The 19890-nt window shown below is 43.1% G+C and overlaps 3 non-coding genes across 3 annotated transcripts; all 3 read left to right on the top strand.

The window, feature by feature from the left end:
• The first annotated feature begins 7876 nt into the window (after positions 1-7876).
• Positions 7877-7949, top strand: TRNAV-CAC (transfer RNA valine (anticodon CAC)). The gene has a single exon. It is a non-coding gene; the product is annotated as a tRNA-Val (tRNA).
• A 7562-nt stretch (positions 7950-15511) lies between these two features.
• Positions 15512-15583, top strand: TRNAH-GUG (transfer RNA histidin (anticodon GUG)). Its single transcript has one exon. It is a non-coding gene; the product is annotated as a tRNA-His (tRNA).
• Positions 15584-19244: 3661 nt separating this feature from the next.
• On the top strand, positions 19245-19318 carry TRNAN-GUU (transfer RNA asparagine (anticodon GUU)). The gene has a single exon. It is a non-coding gene; the product is annotated as a tRNA-Asn (tRNA).
• The last annotated feature ends 572 nt before the right edge of the window (positions 19319-19890 follow it).

Genomic DNA, 19890 nt, shown 5'->3' with positions numbered 1-19890 from the left:
CAGGGACGGTGGGAGAGGTTTTAGAACTCATTCAGCGTTTTCCGTGTTGATTACCATTCCCGGTGTTCCATGCTGATTATTACCTGTACATCTGCTCCCACAAAATTTACCGAATGCAGTTTGGGGTCCTTTCCACCTCACGACTGCTGCCAGTCTTGGGCCACACTCCCCTTCCCAGCTGTATTGTCTGTCGTCTCTATTGGACTCTATTCTTGCCTAACTTACGGCCTCCTGAAAGAGATGCAAAATCCACGGTCTGGTGGGATAGTCTTTATTCGGCCAAGTCCATAGACTTGGACAAGAAAGTCATATTTTATGTGTCTTAAACTTTTCATGTGTGAACGTCAGTAATTGTTCTATGAATGATGTTAGCAGTGAGCTCATCATCATAATTCTCCTCTGCATTGTTTCTGATAAAGGCCTTTCATCCATGGTTGTGTATTACTTGGTTTCATGGTTTCACGATGACGAATATGCTGCAACCATCATTATTGTACACACACCTCTGACCACTCGTGCAGGTGTTTCCATAGCGTAGAGAACTGGAAGTGCAAGTGCTACCTTTAGTGTTTCTAATGTTGGTAAATCCTTCAAATTTTCCTTCCACAGAAGTGGGACTAAATCATATTCCATTTTATTTTCCAGTCTTTCATTGTCCCTTTCTTCATTTACTTGCCAACTCAGCAATCTTTGTATACCTCTCTCTATGATAGTCTAACTAATAAAGGGAGCAGTGCCCTCCCGACATAACTAAGGGGAAGGACAACAGAGGGACATTTTGGGCATTACACAGAGATATTCTATTGCATATGTTCGAAAGCTCAACATTGATTATTTTTAAAATTCTCCAAGAACTGTAATTGTTTTCTCTGCTGACCTAGTCAACAGGGTCCAGAGAAGACTGCCCAGAATGAGCTCTTTGATAACGTCCTGCCAAGCAACTTATCCAAAGAGAAGAATCTCACTGATCCCAGAGTTTTTTTCCTTCTCCCCTTTTCTCTTTTATTTATAAATTTTGCTTATAATTTTAATTTGATGAAAACAATCTAATGCCTGTCCTTCCTCATATAAAAAGGGGAATTAGCATGGGAATAAGTGTTTCTATGTTATTCCTTGTCAGTTTTTTGTTTGTTTGTTTGTTTGTTTCTGTGTTTTTTGGCTGTGACTATAAAAATTAGCCCATGTAAGACACATTGTGGGAGCCAACAGAATCCTGCCCCCCCCACAGGTTCCTGCTTCAGACCTGGACCCTTAGAGTTATTAGCTCATGTTTCCTCTGTTCTGTTAAATCTCATGGACAGAAATTGAGTATTTTGGCTTTTACATACTGTGTGGTTACTGGACAAGGATTTTCTCTCTCTCTCTCTCTATCCCCGTCTCATTTTGTGCATCACTAATTTCTCCTCTCAGTGCGGGATTCTGGTTTTAATTTTAGGAAGTAAACTTCTGGGGATAATCCCTGTTGGGTGGTGGTTTACAGGGATCTATTCCCTGTTAGGTAGAAGGTGACAGCTAATCTGGACCATGAGTCTTTCTTGTCTGATGCTTGTCCTGAGGATTCTGGTATTTCCTGGTATGTGACACCGCAGCAGTGAGAAGCTGTCCACCTCTTGTCTTTCCACTATTTGGTAAAAACCGCGTGGGCCAATGCAATCCTTGTCAATAACTGCAAAAGTGTAGGAGCTACAATAAGGATGATCTTAATATGCAATGGTTCCCACATAAGGAGCTGCACAGTAATAAGGGGATTAATACAGGAAGAGTATTGAATTTTTAGCGTGGAATATGCAGCTTTCTTTTCATCGGTATACTCAAGTTTCTAAATAACTGAAAAAAGTCAAACAAATGTCCTTTAGGGATTACTTACTTCAGACTACAGTAAGCAGAGGAAAGACACATCATTACAAACAAGCAACCAAGTCAGCAACATGAGCACTTGTGGCAACCCTACAAGTCAAGATTTAAACCTTCCAAAACTGTAAGCCAGTTCAGTCCTTAATACAGATGGATGAGGAGCAATGACGTCATGCACAGATACATACCCTGGAGACTCAAAAGCATATCACAGAAGCACTCCGATTTTCATTAATGAGCTTCCTTCAAGGACGTAATGTGGCTGACTTATTTCATTTTGTTTCCCTCACTGTCAGTTGCTGTTAATACATATCGTTGCCTCTGCTTTCACCTTAAATAATGCCCAGTAATTTGATAAATTCTTTTACCTTTAAATATATTTTCTCAGAAACAAAACAATATACTTTCTATTCCTTAGGATAGAATAGACAAATTTGGCCTCTAAAAATTTAAATTAATTAAAAATTAATTTCCCAATTAATTTCAGAAAAGTAATAATCACTTATGTAAATATCAAATAAGAGAATTAAGAATTTCTGGGAAAAATGCATTACTACTTATGCTTTCAATGTGGTATTTATATGAGGAAAAATTTTGTTGTTGAATTGGTGACAAGGAACTATAACAGATTTAGCTGTAGATTAAATTAATGGTCTTGATTACTGGGAAGAACAGTGAGAAATGAAATGAAATTGATTACAAAGATGACCCTTAAAACTTTTAAGCAATTAAATAATTTATACATTTTATATATAATGACATTTAAAATGTTTATGTCATGTGTTGTTTTTTTATCGAGGTTAGTCACAAAACTTAGATTGGTTTAATAATTTTGGTCTAAAAATGACTATATATATTTTTTCAGATTATCTTATAATGTAGAAAATAATGGTGGTATAATATTCTGGTATGTAAGTCTTGGCTTTATTTTCACTTGAACATCTGAGTTAAGTTGGACTTCTTAAATGTCTTATACTGGTTGTACCAGTTAAATAAGGAAACATATTCAGGAAGATTTCAATGTCATTGAAAAAATCATTTAAATTTATGTGTTGAAGTGTATTAAATATACTAGTCAAGTACATTAAATATACTAATATCTTTAAAGAGGAATGAATACTTGTAATTCCAGAAACCAGACGACTCAATTATTCCGCTTACAATTCCTGGTAAATATTTTTAGGTGTCATCTAATATGTGATTCCATATATACGAATATATGATTCCAACATTCTCAGGTTCCAACATCTGTCAGCTTAAATTACAAATTCAACATCTAGAGTTAAATTTAAATCTTTGACTAACATTAAATTGATTTAATTAACGAATCATCCTTGGTTGCCTGCAAATTCTCTCTGTCTTTGTCCTTCCCGTTTGCCCTGATTTCCTGATAGGTTGGCTGACAACAGCGCTTTCCTTGGGGAATGCTGTTGTTTTCTGGGTTCACGTATATTTCTATATTTTGTAGGTTTGCGGCTGGTGCTGTGGCTATTCTTATGTGTTCCCTTGACAAAAGTTCAGTAGCGTGGCTTGTGTTTTCACTGCTCTGACACGACAGAATCATAACCTTAATGCTGCGCGCTGCACAGCCTCTGAAACCTTCTCAGTCCCCTCCTTGCTTCTCGTTACACATTCATTTTTGCATGGCCCTTGCTTTTTATCACAGCAAGCACCAAAATCCAGCTTTGCACAGAAATGATATCATTGAAAAAAATGTAGGATAATCTAATGTTGGCAGATTTTACTATGTAAATTACACCTCAATAAAGTTTACTTTAAAAAAAAAGGACAAACAAAACCAAATGTTGACAGGATGGAGAGCACTGGAAATTCTTATTCATTTCTGGAAAGGGTATAAAAAAGTTCAACAGGTTGGAAGAAACTTTGGCAGCATCAGCTGAGGGTCATCCATACACAGTTATATGCTGTGGCCCAGAAATCGTACCTTTAGCTGTGCTACACCTTTGACCTGTGCTCTCCAATATGATAGGGACAAGCCACATGTAGCTACTGAACACTTGAAAGTTGCTAGGGCCACAGGGTGTAAGGATAATATTCTGATGTAGTAAGTCTCCTAAAGCGTTAAAATAGATTAAACTAGAAAAATCAAAATTCCTTGTGACAGGTTTGAAAACTAATAAAGGGAAACGTCACTAAAATGAAGTTGGGAGACCAGAAGTGGGAGCTCTCATGGGGTACCACTCAAGTTCAAAGACAGGAAGTATCGTCAATTATAGACCCAGACAGAAGAAGCATCAATAGGAAAGAATCATGGATTACAGGCCCCAACAGAAAAACATGTACATTTCATCTCCTGCAGGAAACCAGCAACTTGGCAATGAGAAATCGTCATCACCCTGAACTTTCACTTTTCTTGAAAGGGCTTGGTTTCAAAACAACCTCCCTCAGCTTCCTCCTCTTTCTGTTAAGTAAGGTTCCTTCCTGTCTTTTGTTTGTGGGACTTGCCTATGGCTTTTGCTATACCTTGCTTGTCCTGAATTGCAATTCTTCCGCTATTCCTGAATAAACCCTTTTTGTAGGAAAAAAACAAAAAAAATCCCAACTTTTATATATTTTTATATTTATAAAGTTTTTACATTTATTTTGCTTGTTTGATTTTGTTGCGTTGGGTCTCCGTTGCTCGGCTATGGCTTTCTCTAGTTGCAGTGAATGGGGCCTACTCTTCATCGTGGTGGCTTCTTTTGTGGCGGAGCATGGGCTCTCTGCGCACAGGCGTCAGCAGTTGTGGCATGAGGGCTCAGTAGTTGTGGCTCATGGGCTCTAGAGCGTAGGCTCAGTGGCTGGGGTGCACGGGCTTAGTTGCTCCACAACACGTCGGATCTTCCCAGACCAGGACTTGACCCCGTGTCCCCTGCCTTGGCAGGCGGATTCTTACCAATGTGCAACCAGGGAAGCCCCCAAAAGTATTATTTTTAAAGTCAACCCTGGCATTATTCTGCTGGAATGGGGTCCCCTAGAAAAATGTGTATGTTCACCGAAAGTCACAAAAAAATGTTCGTACCTTTTCAGAATATCCTCAACTGGAAACAACTGAAATGTCCAACAGTAGAAATCTATGGAGAGGTATATTCTTACAAGGAATACACAGAGACAAAGAACTATGTGAAAAATAGGGTTAAATTTCATAGACATAATGTTGAGTGAAAGAAGTCAGACCCATGCCCCTCCAGGCCCCCAAACACAGTGCACACCCTGTGATCCAATTTATGTGAAAGTGACAGGCAGAGAGGTTGGGAGGGGTATGTGCGTGATTCCTCTGAGCTCTTGCATGGGAAGAGTCATGAGGAAGCCTTTTGTGGTCTGGTAATTTTCCATACCTTAGTTATTCAGGTTGCTTCATCAGTTATTCACGTTGCTGTACACTGGTAATGGTTTGGGAACTGTACACTCTTTGTACTTTATGCATATTATGCCTCAGTTTTAAAAAATTTAATGCCACTTGGTTATTGTTAAAGTGATGTTGATACTTTTTCTTCTGCTTTGTCCTGGGCTAGGAGGAAAAGTAAGTTCAAAGTACTTACTGGGATATTGTTGTTGTTCTCAGATTTTTGGCTTCCCTTCAGTATTGGTTGTCTGACTACTTACTTATATGCTGCTCACAACCATGACCCTAAGCGGACATTCCACTGTTCATACTGCGGCAAAGAGAGAAGCAAGTGTTCATGATCAAATCTTGCTCTGTTAAGAATCAATATGAGTCAAGGAAGGGGCAGGGTATATGAAATTGAGAAATTCTGATGAGGAAAGTAGTTCAATTAGGCTTAAGTAACTCAGAGGTGCCAAAGGGAGGACACTGGCAGGTCGTACACAAAGAAAAGCCGCCACATTCACGTCACCACTAAACTCTGAAGAATTTTTGGAGCCTCCACACATAGCCAAAAGCGTTTACCTTGTTAGTTCGGAACGTCACGAGATTAACCCGTCCAGACTAGGTGTTTGATGGCTTTCCGCTATCTGTTCCTCAAGGAAAGGGAAAACTCCCCTTTCTCAGGCTTTGTGTGTGTGTTTGTGTGTATGTGCGTGTGTGTGTGTGTTTCCTCTCTTCTCTTTTCTGGCTCTTTTATAAATCCTGTCTTTTTTAATGACAACATCCTAATAACTGTCTCCCATTTTTATTAGGAACCATGTGAGCTAACTCATTCAAAATCTCTTTACTACTTGAAGTAAGTCAGAAAGAGGGAAAGAAATATCGTATATTAACGCATATATGTGGAACCTAGCAAAATGGTACAGATGAACCAGTTTGCAGGGCAGAAAGAGAGACACAGCTGTAGAGAACAAACGTATGGACACCAACGCGGGGAAAGTGGCAGAGGGGTTTGTGGTGGTGGGGTGAATTGGGAGATTGGGATTGACATATATACACTAATATGTATAAAACTGCTAATAAGAACCTGCTGTATAAAAAATAAACAAAATTCAAAAATAATCTCTTTACCACTAATGTTGAAGTATGATTTTCATACTAACATGTGTATACACTATATTGCGAGCTTTGAAATGTATTCTTGGGTAGAGACTGCCATGGAAAAGGAAAGTTTAGGCCTTAAATTGTTGAAAGATAGGTCCTTCTTAGTCTTTAAATAGACAGTTTCCAGTTAGTATGTGTTTAACAAGCTCATCGTCATTCTCTCTGCGTCTAACGTCGTTGCTTCTCCAAAGGTCCTCTTTCCTCTTTCTCCTCTTCTTCTTCTTCATTTCATTAATTAGTTTGGAGAGTTTTGTAGGCCTACCTTTCAATTTTCTTTTCCTTTGAAATCTTGGAGGTTGAACAAGGAAGGGATGCAAACCTCAGTGAAGTTTCCTCAGTTACCCATGAGCATGGTGGCCAAGGGGAAGGGCTCTGGAGGCAAAGTGCCTGGGGCTGAGTGCTGGCTCTCACTGTCACGGGGGTGAGACCCTGAAAAGGTTAGCTCAGCTTTTCAGTGCCTCAGTGTTCTCATCTTCAACAAGGGTGGTAAAGTCCTACACTATCTTCCAGGGTTGTTATGTGGACTTAGGAAGTTATTCCACAGTAAAGCACTGAGGAACAGTGCTGGTCACTCAGTAAAGCTCGAGAAAGCTGCTATTATCCTTATTGTGAAGTCTTTTATTTCCCCTTCTAACTGTACCACTGCTGACCCTCAACATTCCCCAGAACAAATTCCGATTGTTTAGCTGACCTCTTCTCTCTCATTTTAGTGACCTGCATCTGGAAAACTGGTTGGTTTGGATGGTCATCTAACTGGTGATCTAAAGGCAGTGGGGCACTGCATCCAGCTTCATCAGCTTCTTGGACCCTGGGCAGGCATGACGATTGTTTAGCTCCTGGTAGACAATCTCTTGCACATGTTTCTATAGCAAGAGCTTTTCATAGATAGACATATCTCAAGCATTAGAAGAAAAGTGCAAGTATGTACCAGTGACCTGTCTTTTTGGTTGTTCTTGTTTGAAGAAATGAAAGGAAGAAAATAGAATTTACCTGGAAATTGTAGATTTCCTCCCTCAGTTATGACGGGGTGTTTCTAGAAAGGTAGCATTCACCCTGAAAACGACTAAGTCAAGTGTGGATTAAAGGAATTCTGTTTGAAGGCTTTGGAGAAATGCAGCTAGGACCCACAGTTTCAGCTCCAGAGAGAGAGAAGCTCATTCGAATGAACCTATTTCTCTACCTTTTCCCCTTAGGCCCAAAGGGCACTTGCGCGAACCCCCGGCTCCCGCGGCTTCTGGGAGCTGAGGAGTCAGCGGGGGCGACCCCTGCACTCGGGGGCATAGCTGTGGATCCGAGGACTCTGCGGTCGGTGCGGGAGCCCAAAGGCCGACTGTGGGAGGCTCGGGGGTCCTCCCTTCGGGGCAGGCTCGGAGCCCTAAAAGCAGGGCCTCTCGGAAGCCGCAGTCTCCTTGCCTGAGAGGTCTTAGGGCTTCAAGTTTCATTCTTCAGTTTAAAAAGTTGGCGAGTAGGGCAGTGGTGTCAGGACCTACGGATTTCAGGGATGTGTCACTGAGTCACAGCACCTGCCGTGTTTCCGTAGTGTAGTGGTTATCACGTTCGCCTCACACGCGAAAGGTCCCCGGTTCGAAACCGGGCGGAAACAAACGTTCTTCCTTTCTGAAACTTTTACCTTCCCTTTCAAAAAAGCGAAACGGCCGAAAGGCAGGGGCTGAGGCAGCGGGCGCAGCTGCATTTTCCATCCCCAAGGTACAGGCCAGGAGTTCCGTTGCTGCCTGAGAGCCTGCTCAGCGCTAGGAGCCAGGCCTCCTTTCTCCGTGAGTCACTGCGGAGTCCAGGCCACAGCCAGCTGACCCAAGTGCGCAAAGGACAAGGCTGACTTCGGCTCATTTTTACATCCGGAAATCCCCTCACCTCCTAAGCAGGCGCCTAAATCTCTTGCACATGTGCACGCGAGTTATGTCTCTGGAAACCAAGGAGTTCATCCCCGGCTTGGCTTCACACAAGTTCATCCCTCACACTTGGCTTTCCCCCACCTCGGCACACTTACGCAACAGTTTGATTTGCGTGACGGAACAAAAGAGACCGAACCCAACTGTGCACCGGGGACTCGAGCCAAAGACACGGAAATGAACAATGTCGGCTCCACGAACTGAGCTGGTCGCGGAGGGGAAGGAGCCCGTACCGGTCCGTTAACCAGGAGAGCGCCCAGAGCCAGGGCAGACATCAGGAAGTGGACGGATCCGTCCATCACCTGTTGACATCCCAGTCGGCACCTGACTCAAGAGAAAACCGAGGTTCACAGAGCATGACCTTGGCTCGCAGCACACAGCGCTGAAGCCAGACCAGGACGGACCTTGTGTCTTGGTTCAGAGCCCACACCGTCGCCCAAGACTGCAGATGTGAAGGGTGATGAGCAGCCGGGCAAGGGCTGGGAGCCTTGCACAGCTGCATTCAGCCCTGGGCTTCTGGGAGATCTCCGTTCCAGCTCTCAGGGTCTCTGAAGTGCAATCTGTAGTTTTACAATTTTCATCTGGAGACGCGAAGTCGAGGCTTCTCAACGGTTCCCTGGTGGTCTAGTGGCTAGGATTCGGCGCTTTCACCGCTGCGGCCCGGGTTCGATTCCCGGTCAGGGAAGACTTTTTTCTTTTTCTCTCTGTTTTTTTTTTTTTTTCCTTTTTTTTCCCCTTCAGCATCTCCACTGGCAGGAGTCTTCCTCTTCCTGCCCCGACCAGAGCTGTGTTTTATTTCAAGGTTCAGATGCAGTAGAGCTTCTGCACTGAGTCCCCAAATGCCGGTGAGTCCCGGCCTCAGGGTCCTTGACATCGCGCAGGCTGGAGGAAGTGAGATGGAAAGAACAGCCTGGGCTGGCCAGCTCTCGCCTCGGCTCTTTTCTCCCTGCATGTTACAAACCCAGAGACTTATTTACAGACTTTTCATCCCAAGAGCATCGGGGACTCGAGTTCCAAAAATTCATGAAAAACCAAAACCAAAACCCTTTGAAACATACAAAAAAGTTGCAAGAGTAATAACATCGTATATTCTATACGTAAGTACACAGTAAACATTTTCCCACGTTGGGTTTCTCACTCTCTCTCCGTATATAAGAATGGCGACACCACTTGAGAGTTCCTTGCAGACATCTCCACTCAAGATTGCTCCTCTCGTTTGGCGTGTCTCTCAAAGGCAGTTTCTGTGGGACTTGTCCTCGAAGACCAGGGGAAGCCTTTGTCCTCGCAGGGACGCCCCGTTGTCCTTTCAGGAACCTGGGATCTGTTCTCTTCAGGCTGTAGAGAAGCTTTAGGTCGTGTTTTATTCGGCTCTCCCCCAAGTGCAGGCCAGGCACGCCCTGTGCTAGTAGGAATCACCCCGGACCGGCTGCCCTCCGGACTTCTGCCGGTTGCCTTGGCGGGCAGTGGGGTCTTGGGTCAGCCTGAGCGCTGGAACCGCCTACCTCGGGAAAGGCCCTTCAGGGAAGTGCAGCTGCCCCTCTGGCTCTTGCCTGGCTCTCGTTGCCCTGCAGGGAACGTAAAGTTTTCTGACATAACACAAAGGTGAAAAATCCTTCCCTGTGGTGGGAGGATGAGAAGACCAGAGGGGAAATGAGTCAAAGGGAGGGGGAGTATTCTCAAGAGCTTTCCAGAATTGCCTGCATGGGCGCTGTCAGGTGGTTGTCTGCCCTATGATAATAGTGCTTAATCGTGTCTTGTCCTGGCCTTGACCCAGTCCCAGGTCCAGTCTGAATCCAAGCTCAGAGGCATCTCGGTTTACTGTACATATTCCATTGTGCCTCCCTCCAAAGTGAGGTAGTGATCCAACTTCTATTTCCAGGATCCCAGTGGATAGCAACCATGGGTTTTTTTTTTCCCTTGAACTTTCTGTTTTGCTGAAATGTACGTCAGGAAAAGAAAAAAGGTTTCGCTTTAGATAAATTACTGCTCTCCATGCTAGGTACAAGAAAACAAATTCAGGTTGATAATTAGGATGAATCTCGAATACTTTTAACACGCTAGAGAATTCTAATAATTGATGTATAACTGCATAGAAAATATTTATGTCCTATCATAGTTCCAGAGAGAACTGCTTGTATGCATCACAGTGGTTTAATAATTTTGGTCTAAAATCTACTTTATGTTGTCTTCCAGATTTTCTAACAATGTGGAAAATATGGGTGGTACAGTATTCTAGTTTGTATAAGTCTTGCATTTATTTTCTATTCAAAATCCTAATGAAAGTGAACTCCCTAAATTTCCTGTATTGGTTTTAGTATCCCTTAAGCAAACTTTAATTCCAATAAATATTTATGTTTTCAAAATTTAAAATTGTGTGTTCCACTCTACTCAATACTGTGTAATGACATATATGGGGAAAGAATCTAATAAAGAGTGGATATATGTATATGTATAACTGATTCATTTTGCTGTACACCTGAAACTAACACAACATTGTAAGTCAAATATACTCCAATAAAAGTTTAAAAAAATTATGTTCCAGTATATTAAATATACCATATAATATCTTTTTTTTTTTTTTTTTTTGTGGTACGCGGTCCTCTCACTGTTGCAGCCTCTCCCGTTGCGCAGCACATGCTCCGGACGCACAGGCTCAGGGGTGATGGCTCACGGCCCTAGCTGCTCCACGGCATGTGGGATCTTCCTGGACCGGGGCACGAACCTGTGTCCCCTGCATTGGCAGGCAGACTCTCAACCACTGCACCACCAGGGAAGCCCCTCATATAATATCTTTTAAATGAAGATTAACTCTTATAATTCTAGAAATCATAGTGACTTAATTATTCCACTTACAATTTTGGGGTAAATGTTTTTAGGTATCATCTAATATGTGATTCCAACTTGCATTTCTGTGTTACAATTCAGCTCAATTTGCGATTTTAAGATCTATCATTATCTTTAAGTTCTTTGACTGATACTAAATCGGGTTAATTAATGTGTAATCTTTGCCTGGAGAATTTCTAATTAAGGTAGAAATAACAAAACACTGTTTTAATATGCTGCCTCATATTCTTATAGATTATAGAGTGGCCATAGGTTAAAAGATTAAGATGTGTGGGAACCTTTAGGAGATGTTGGTGAATGCAGCCATCATGTCACTTGAAGAAGTGTAAAACACATGGACTGTCTAAGCCAGGAAGTAAGGACCTGTTGTTTACCTGAGGTCCTTGTTTATTTTTTTAAAATCCTGATTCTTGGTTACTTGCCTTCTAGATCTGAAGTCACCCGTTTCCCCCTGTGCTATGCATCTCTTGTTTCACTCACTGCTGGTGCCCTTAGGCTCTGGAAGGTGGATAAGCCTGGGAAAGACATCACGGGGTTTGGTCCCGCTGTGATTCTTATTTTTGATGACTCCAGATGTGGAGTCATCCAGATATGGATGCAGTAGGGGCAGGGACCTTGAGTTTGCTCCTGATGCAGCATCTCTCCTGGAGAGGGGTCTGGTACCGTAAGCACCTAATAAGTGCTTGCTGATTGAAGGCAACCTACTGCAAGGTCCTGGAAAGCTGAAGAGGAGGAGAAGAAAGTGGATAAGATCCACAGCTGCCTAGAGTATAGGGGACAGAGAGAGACAGATAGGCAAACACTCAAAGAGAGAGCCAGGGAAATATCCTAGAACCTAGAAACATCCTAGATTTAGTATGTGAAAACCAAAGAGCTCTTGTTTGCTCATGAGATTCAACAGAGGAATCAATGGAAGTTGAACCAATAACTTTAAGGATCCAGGTTTGCACAAGAGGCATTATTGGGTGCAGAATTCTGTAGGTTGCAACAACCTGTCTCAAATGGGATAATTTTTGCACAAATAGCCACATACTGTCAAGAAATCAGATAAAGACAGTCATGGGCATGCAAATGCACCCTGGTATAGGAGGGAGACCAGTCATTAGATCGTATGCATCCAACCAAAGCAAAAATGAAACTTATAAAGAAAAGGGAAGAGGAATAAATGTCTGGGACCAGTGTTTTTTGTTTGCTTGTTTGTTTTTTTCCTCTCTAACTGATAAGCTGCTTGACAGGAAGCAATCCATAGGCATTCTGGCTGGTCTTCTCTGGATTCAGTTAAGTAGGTCACCACTGAAAACAATTATAATTATTGGAAGACTTTCCAAACATCTTGAGAATATAGCTGCTGAACATATGCAATATGGTATCTCTGGGTAATGCCCACATTGTCCTTCTGTTGTACCTCCCACTTAGTTGAGTCAGTAGGGCACCACTCCCCTTGTTAGAGTAACAGGTAGATGTACAGAAAGTTTGTTGTGATGGCAAGACTATGAAGAAAAAGGCTCTTTCCCTGAGTTGGAAAAGTACACTGGAATATAAATTAGCCCACCTATTGCAGTAAAAATAAGAACATAAAGAGATGCCTTCAGCTTCTGACAAAGGTGGAGTGACAGAAATCAGATTTACCTTCCTGCCTAAATCTCACTCTCCCCTTTTCCCCACCCCTAAAGGGAAAAAAAAGGATAAAAGACATGAAATACTGGTTTTCAAGACACTGGAAATCAGGCAGCAAAGGACAGCAACCCCTGAGAGATGAGAAACAAACAAGATGAGTCCTGCCATTGGCCCAGCTTACTGCTTTCAGAGAGTTTCCAGGCTGGGCCCCAGGAGGGGGATCTGAGGTCTATTCCTTGGACTGTGGGGATGAAGCTGAGTGTCGGTGGAGAGCAAGGCAGCTAGAGTTCACGGGACAAAGATCCAGTGATAAGAGAGAGAGGGAGAGAGAGAATGCAGGGATATGACAGGGTCTCCCTCAAGTACTCAGCAGAGTAATGAGCAGGGTATACTTATGAAGAAACTGCCTGAGGCTAAGGAAAGAAACTTTTAAAAAGATCATGGAACAATGCCTGGTGCTTACTCAGGACAGGCAATTGTACTTGCTCCCCCCAGCCAGACTGGACTACACATAATTCATGGGCTATTGGGAAGAACACCCAGGAAACTCTTGTTTTAGTGGTGGGAATAATCAGCCCTGGACTGACCTACCTAAAAAATCATCAAAGCAAGATCCAAAGGGATCAAACTGTTTACAAGGCACTTAACTGTACCCCAGAACAAAACTCAAGAAGTTTTATAGGAATACCAAAATAGCCAGTGCCCAAGAAGGGAAACTTTGACAATGTCTGGTATCCAATCAAAGAATGCCAGGCATGCAAAGAGGCAGGAAAATATGATGCATAAGGAGGAGACTAATCAATCAATCAAAACTGAACCACAACTGACATGATGTAAAAATCAGCAGAGAGGACTTCAAACAGTTATCATGACTGTTACATATGTCCAAAAAGTTAACTAGAAATATGGAACATGGCCAAAATTAAACTCTAGAGATGAAAACTATAACATCTAAGACAATAAATTCACCAGGTTGAACAGCAGATTAGACATTGCAGGAAAAAAAAAAGATTAGGGAACACAAAGCCATGAACAACTGACAAGATCCAAAATGAAACTCACTGTCAAAAAAAATGTTTTTAATGAACATAGTGTCATTGAGTGGTAGGGCAACATTAAAAGACTTGATACACGCGTGACTGATGTCCCTGAAAATACATAGAGAGAAGAAACAATCTTTGAAGAAACAATATCAGAAAATTCCAGTCATAGTAAAGATTATAAACCCACCAATCCAATGAGCCAAATGAACAAAATGAATGAGCACAAGAAACATGAAAAAACCACATCTAGTCACATCATAATTAAATTGCTCAAATCCATTGAAAAAGAATAAAATCCCCAAAGGGACCAGAGGAAAAAGATAGGGTACATACAGAAACAAAAATAAATGTCAGATTTCTCATCAGAAGCAATGAAAGTGAGAAGACAGTGGAACAACCTCTTTAAAGGACTGAAGGCAAAAAAGGCAAGGTGGAATTTTATGACTCCCCCCCACAAAGTCTTTCCAAATTGAAGGTGAATAATGACATTTACAGACATACAAATGCTGAAACACATCATAACCAGCAGACCCACATCACAAGAAATGTTAAAGGAGTCCTCCAGGAAGAACAACACGGACACCAGACGGAAATCTGGACGTGCACAAAGGGATGAAGGAAAACAGAAATGGTATCAGCATGGGAAAAATATAAGATTTTTTCTTATTTAAATCTCTTTAGAAATGTGGGACAGATTTTTTTTAAAATAACGATGGATTGTGGGGTTTATAACATATGCAAAGTAAAATGCATGACAACAATAGCCATAAAATCAGGCAGAAGAGAAATGTGAAGAGATACAGTTACTAGTTGCACTCTCTCAGGAAATTCTGGACTCCCAGTGACTTGTCCTGGCAATCTCTTCTTCGATGCTCTTGGCTTAGGCTCTCCTCTTACGCACCAGACACATACAGGAGTCCTAGTGGCGGAGCCTTTTCCGGAAAGTATGTTCCGTGTAGGAAAAAACCACAATGCCTTTGAGTATTTCCTAAAAAGGAGTAGCCTTTCGATTAACCGTGACACGCTAACCCATGCGCCACAGAGACAAAGGAACATTATTTTCCCCGCTTCCCCCGGGATGAACAATCACTCCTTCCGCGCTGGGCGGAGCCTCTCGCCTTTTCCAGGACAGCAGCGCCGGCTCCAAAGCCTCGGACAACAGGAGAGGTGGAGTCCACGCAGCGCGTTCGTCCCGTGGGAAAGCCGTGCGTCGGGCGATTCTGAAGGCAGAAGGGGAGCCGAACGTCCCCGCCGCAGATGCCAGTGCCCCGGAGACGCCCCCGGGCCTGAGCCGAGTGGGGCCCAAGGGAAGCTGAGTGCCCGAGGGGCTCGTAATGGTTCTTTCTGTTCTTTGCTCCGCCTTCATCCGATCTTCTGCGCGGGGGGCGCTGCCCTCCCTCCGCTCGGCCGCGATCGGTGGGGCGGGAGCCTGAACCAGGGGGTGGGGAGGGTTGGTCCAAAGGGGCAAACGCAAGAGGCGGGAAAGAAGCCGGCGAGGTGGGGACGAGGACAATGAGACTTCCCAGAAAGCACGTGCCGGATTTAGGGAGATGAGAATTGGTTTTTGGTTTTCTTTTGTTCTATCATCCTGTATCAGAATTGAAAGGAAAAGAGGGGAAACCGGTGCTCGGGCATGAGAGAGAGAATAGGAATACCTGCAATTTCCAAGAATAAAGCGGCGCAGTGACTGGAATCCTTTTACGTCATACGACATACATCAAGGGTAGTTGTTGTCACTTGGAATATAGCGCGCCGTGATCGTATAGTGGTTAGTACTCTGCGTTGTGGCCGCAGCAACCTCGGTTCAAATCCGAGTCACGGCATTACCTTTACACCTGGCGTCTGCTTTCCCTTTTCTTACACCCGGTAGTGGTCTACATGGGTTCTCAGACATGTGACCGCTAATTTTTATCCAAAAAGGAAATTATTTAGGTGTATTAACAGAACGAAACGCACAAATCATTAACGAATAGCTATTTGATGTGAAATCATCATGAGGATTACGACATAGAAAATTTTTACCAACCAAGTATGGATGAAACACTTTGATACATGGATGAAGCCCTTTGACACACTTTCCAGGTAATGCCTATCCACCTGCTGCTACTTGAAACTATTCTGATGTCCACCCCTCAGGTTAAGCTTGTTCTTTCTTCAAATTCACATAAACGAATATATACTTTTTACTATCTAGGTATTATCAAGCAGAGATTCTGAAGTCGAGTTTCTCACTAGTAGGGGAATCACAGAGGTCAGCACATCATGAAGGCAATGGACAAGACTTTGCCCTGGAGAAAGCACCTTCAAGATCGTGGTACTTCTCCTGCTAGGTAACTCTAAGTACATACCCCACAGGCCACCATCTTTCACTCAGGGTCATCATCCTCCCCTCCACCTGAACCGAACCACTCTCCACAAAGAAATTCTAGCGAAGATCTCCCAATTCCCCCGCCCCTCCCCACACACGCAGAACATACGCGCCCGCCCACCAGACTGACCGCCTTTCGGCAGCAGCTCCAGAATCACAGACACCCGCAGCCACTGTGCTGTCTCATCTACTGTTGCCTCTGCTGGCTTGGTCCACCCTGCTCCCCCTCCTCTTGCCTTACAGTGGACATAACATTTATCCTAACAGGTCTTCTGAGTGAGTGTCCAAGGGAGAAGGGAAAACGTGCCCATTGCCTGGTAGAGACCACGGGGATTCAAAACAACTGCAGCTGGAGAAGTTGGGGCATTTACCTAGATCACCATCCTATTGATATTCTGGTGTTGATTTTAACACCTACCTTCTGCTTATGTCGCAGATAACAGCTTTCCCTTGTGGTAGTGAGATGAATTGGAAACTCAAATTACTCAGGGAAATGAATGTGAATGAATGGATTGAAAGAGAATATTTAAAAAATATATTCCGCCCTCCCTCAACTGACGAGTGCATGGAGATGGCAAAGGCCTGGGAGGCCCAGCATGTACGCTGATGCTGGGCCAGTCATTGGATCTGAACCTGTTGCTACTCGGAACACCTGGAGCCTGGGTCTCTGTCTCTGAGAGATGCTTTGGAGGATCCATCTGCATGGCAGCGACCGACCACACCACCCGGTTTCCTTTTTCTGAGGCTAAGCCGGGATCTTCCTGGATCACAAAGGTAGATATTTTAATGACCAAAAGTTATAAGAAAATATTATTGACATTTTTACTCATCAGGGAAATAAGCATTAACACTATAAGGAGGTATCATTACACACCCTCCAGCATGGCTGTAACTTAAAAGAATTCGTGCTCCAAATGCTGACACAAGTGTGGAGCAATTGCATCTGTAGTGTAGCTGGTTTGAAATCATTCTAAAATACTGTTGGCACTTTCTAATAAAGTTCATCTTGTACCTACTCCATGACCCAGCAGTTGCAACACTTCTATGAATGCACAAGTATACAAAAAGATTGATATGGAATATTCATCAAAACACCAAGAATATTCATCAAGAACACTAATTAACACCACCCCCCCACCAAAATTACTCCAATAATACCAAAATTAATAAGTGATATACATAATATGAATATGTTTAATGAACAAAATGTTGCATGAAACAAAAGTCAGTTACCAAAAATGTACATTCATTCATCTGAATTTCAAGAGCAGGCAATAGTAATCTATTGCAATAAACTTCAGAATAGTAATTAACTAAGTGATCTAGTGTAGGAATTGCCTAGAAAGGGGCTCAAGTGACATTTTTAGGATGATGGCAATTTTCTATAACTTGATCTGGGTGGCGATTACATTTGCCAAATTTCAACAAACTGTGCCTATGCCCTAAAGATTTGTGCTTTTTACACTATGTGAACTATAGTTCAATGATTTACTGTTCCCATAAAAATCAGTGCATGGTGGATGAAGGCAGGTTGGTGTAGACCATGACAACTAGTTTGCATTTTATTGTAAACTCATTAAAAACTCGTTCTCCTTTAGTGTAAAAAATCCCACTGATATTTGAAATATCTTTACCAGAAAAGAGGGCAATCACCATGTCATTTCGTTAGTGCAAGCTATAGACAAGGTTCCTTGAGAGGTGGTATTTCAACTTTGAGGATATGTTCTGCTCAACAGTGAGACAAGGAACCATCCTAGATTTCACTTTGACTGGCGCCCGCGGGTTTGTGCACTGTGGGATTTACTCCTCACAGCATCGTGCTCTGTGGCCAGTGCCAAACTCCGCTCTCCAACCACTGCTAAGGGGCATAGCTGGTGCTGGCATTAAAAGCAAATGGATGGAATATTATTCAGCCATAAAAAGGAGATATTGCCATTTGTAGCAGCATGGATGACCTAGGGATTATCATACTAAGTGAAGTAAGCCAGACAAAGACAAACATCATATGATATCGCTTATATGTGGAATCTAAACAAAACAAAACAAAAACGATACAAATGAACTTATATAAAAAACAGAGGTAGACCCACAGAGGTAGAAAACAAACTTACGGTTACCAAAGGGGAAAGGGGGGGGAGGGATAAATAGGAGTTTGGGATATACACAGTGCTATATATAAAATAGATAACCAACAAGGACCTACTGTATAACACAGGGACCTATACTCCATATTTTGGAATAACCTATAAGGAAAAAGAATATGAAAAAAATAGATATGTATGTATAATTGAATCACTTTGCTGTACACCTGAAATGAACACAACAGTGTAAATCGACTATAGTCAATTAAAAAAAAAAAGCAAATGGAAAGACAGGTCATAGACACTAACTTGCTATAGCTTGGATTTGAACTGAGGTTGCTGCAGCCACTATGCAGTGTTATCCACTATACAATCACAATGCACCACAGGCCTGCAGGTGACTTTCTTGACATAAATATATTCACACTGCTTTTGCTGTTTTATTCTTGGACACCTACAGATGTTCGTGCTTTTCTCTCTTTCATGCTCTTCTCCGATTCTCCCTCCCCATTCTGCTACTTAATAAAAACAACTCTCATCTCAGAATCTGGCCCGAACCTCCTCACAGGCTTCCTGGGAGGTCTCGCTGTCTCATCCATGCCTCTGCTTGCTTTCGCTGCTTTTCACCTTTTCTCTTTGGACCTGATCTCTTTCCCGCTGCTGCCATACCGAGCACACCTACTAAACCTGCGGGGCAGATGGTCGGGTGAAGTCGGAGCAAGCCGGGAGCCATTACAGAGCCCACCGGGCGTTCAGCTTCCCTTGGGCCCCACTCGGCTCAGGCCCCGGCCGTCTCCGGGGCGCTGGCATCGGCGGGTGTGGAGCAATGCGCAGTGGGGACGCTTGGCTGCCCTTCTGCCTTCGGAATCGTCCAACGCACGGCTTCCCCATGGGACAAACACGCTGCGTGGACTCCACCTCTCCTGTTGTCCGAGGCTTGGAGCCGGCGCCGCTGTCCTGGGAAAGGCGAGAGGCTCCGCCTAGCTTGGTAGGCATGCTTGCTCTCTGTGGGCCTGAGGACAAGGGACTCCTCGTGTCTCTGTGGCGCAATCGGTTAGCGCGTTCGGCTGTTAACCGAAAGGTTGGTGGTTCAAGCCCACCCAGGGACGCGTCTCACCCTTTTAGAATGTAAAGAATGTACCAAGGTTTCTAGTCTGCGCATCCTCTCCCATGCTCCACTACTAGGCTCCTGCCCCCTGACACAGGAGGACCTAAGTCCAGATAATCACTGAGCCTCAGAGAGGATCTCTGGAGGAAAGCACTGGGAATCCCGGAATTCACGAAAGAGTAGACTCATCATCTTTACCCTGTAAACTCCTTTCACCAATGAAGTTTCTTACACTGTTTGTACTAGTCTTTATTTAACCCTTTCCATATACTTTTGCAATTAATTTGGTACTATGCTTTTCCTATTACAAGTAATGCTACAGTCATCATTCTTGTACACATGGCTATAGGGTAGAATCTTGGAAGAGCAATTATTCTATCATAGCTTATACATGGTTTTGCATATAATTCCATTTTCTCGCCTTTGTTGGCTTACTAGTTATAACTCTTTCTCTTGTTATTTCATTGATTGCTTTAGGCTTTAGAGCAGACATCTGTAACTTACCACAGGCTGCCTTCAAGCTTTTGTTGTCATGCATTTTACTTAGCATATGTTATGAACCACAAATCCAAG

Source organism: Tursiops truncatus, chromosome 1, assembly GCF_011762595.2.
Source record: "Tursiops truncatus isolate mTurTru1 chromosome 1, mTurTru1.mat.Y, whole genome shotgun sequence".
Classification (NCBI taxonomy): Eukaryota; Metazoa; Chordata; class Mammalia; order Artiodactyla; family Delphinidae; genus Tursiops; species Tursiops truncatus.
This window is presented reverse-complemented; position numbering and strand designations above follow the sequence as displayed.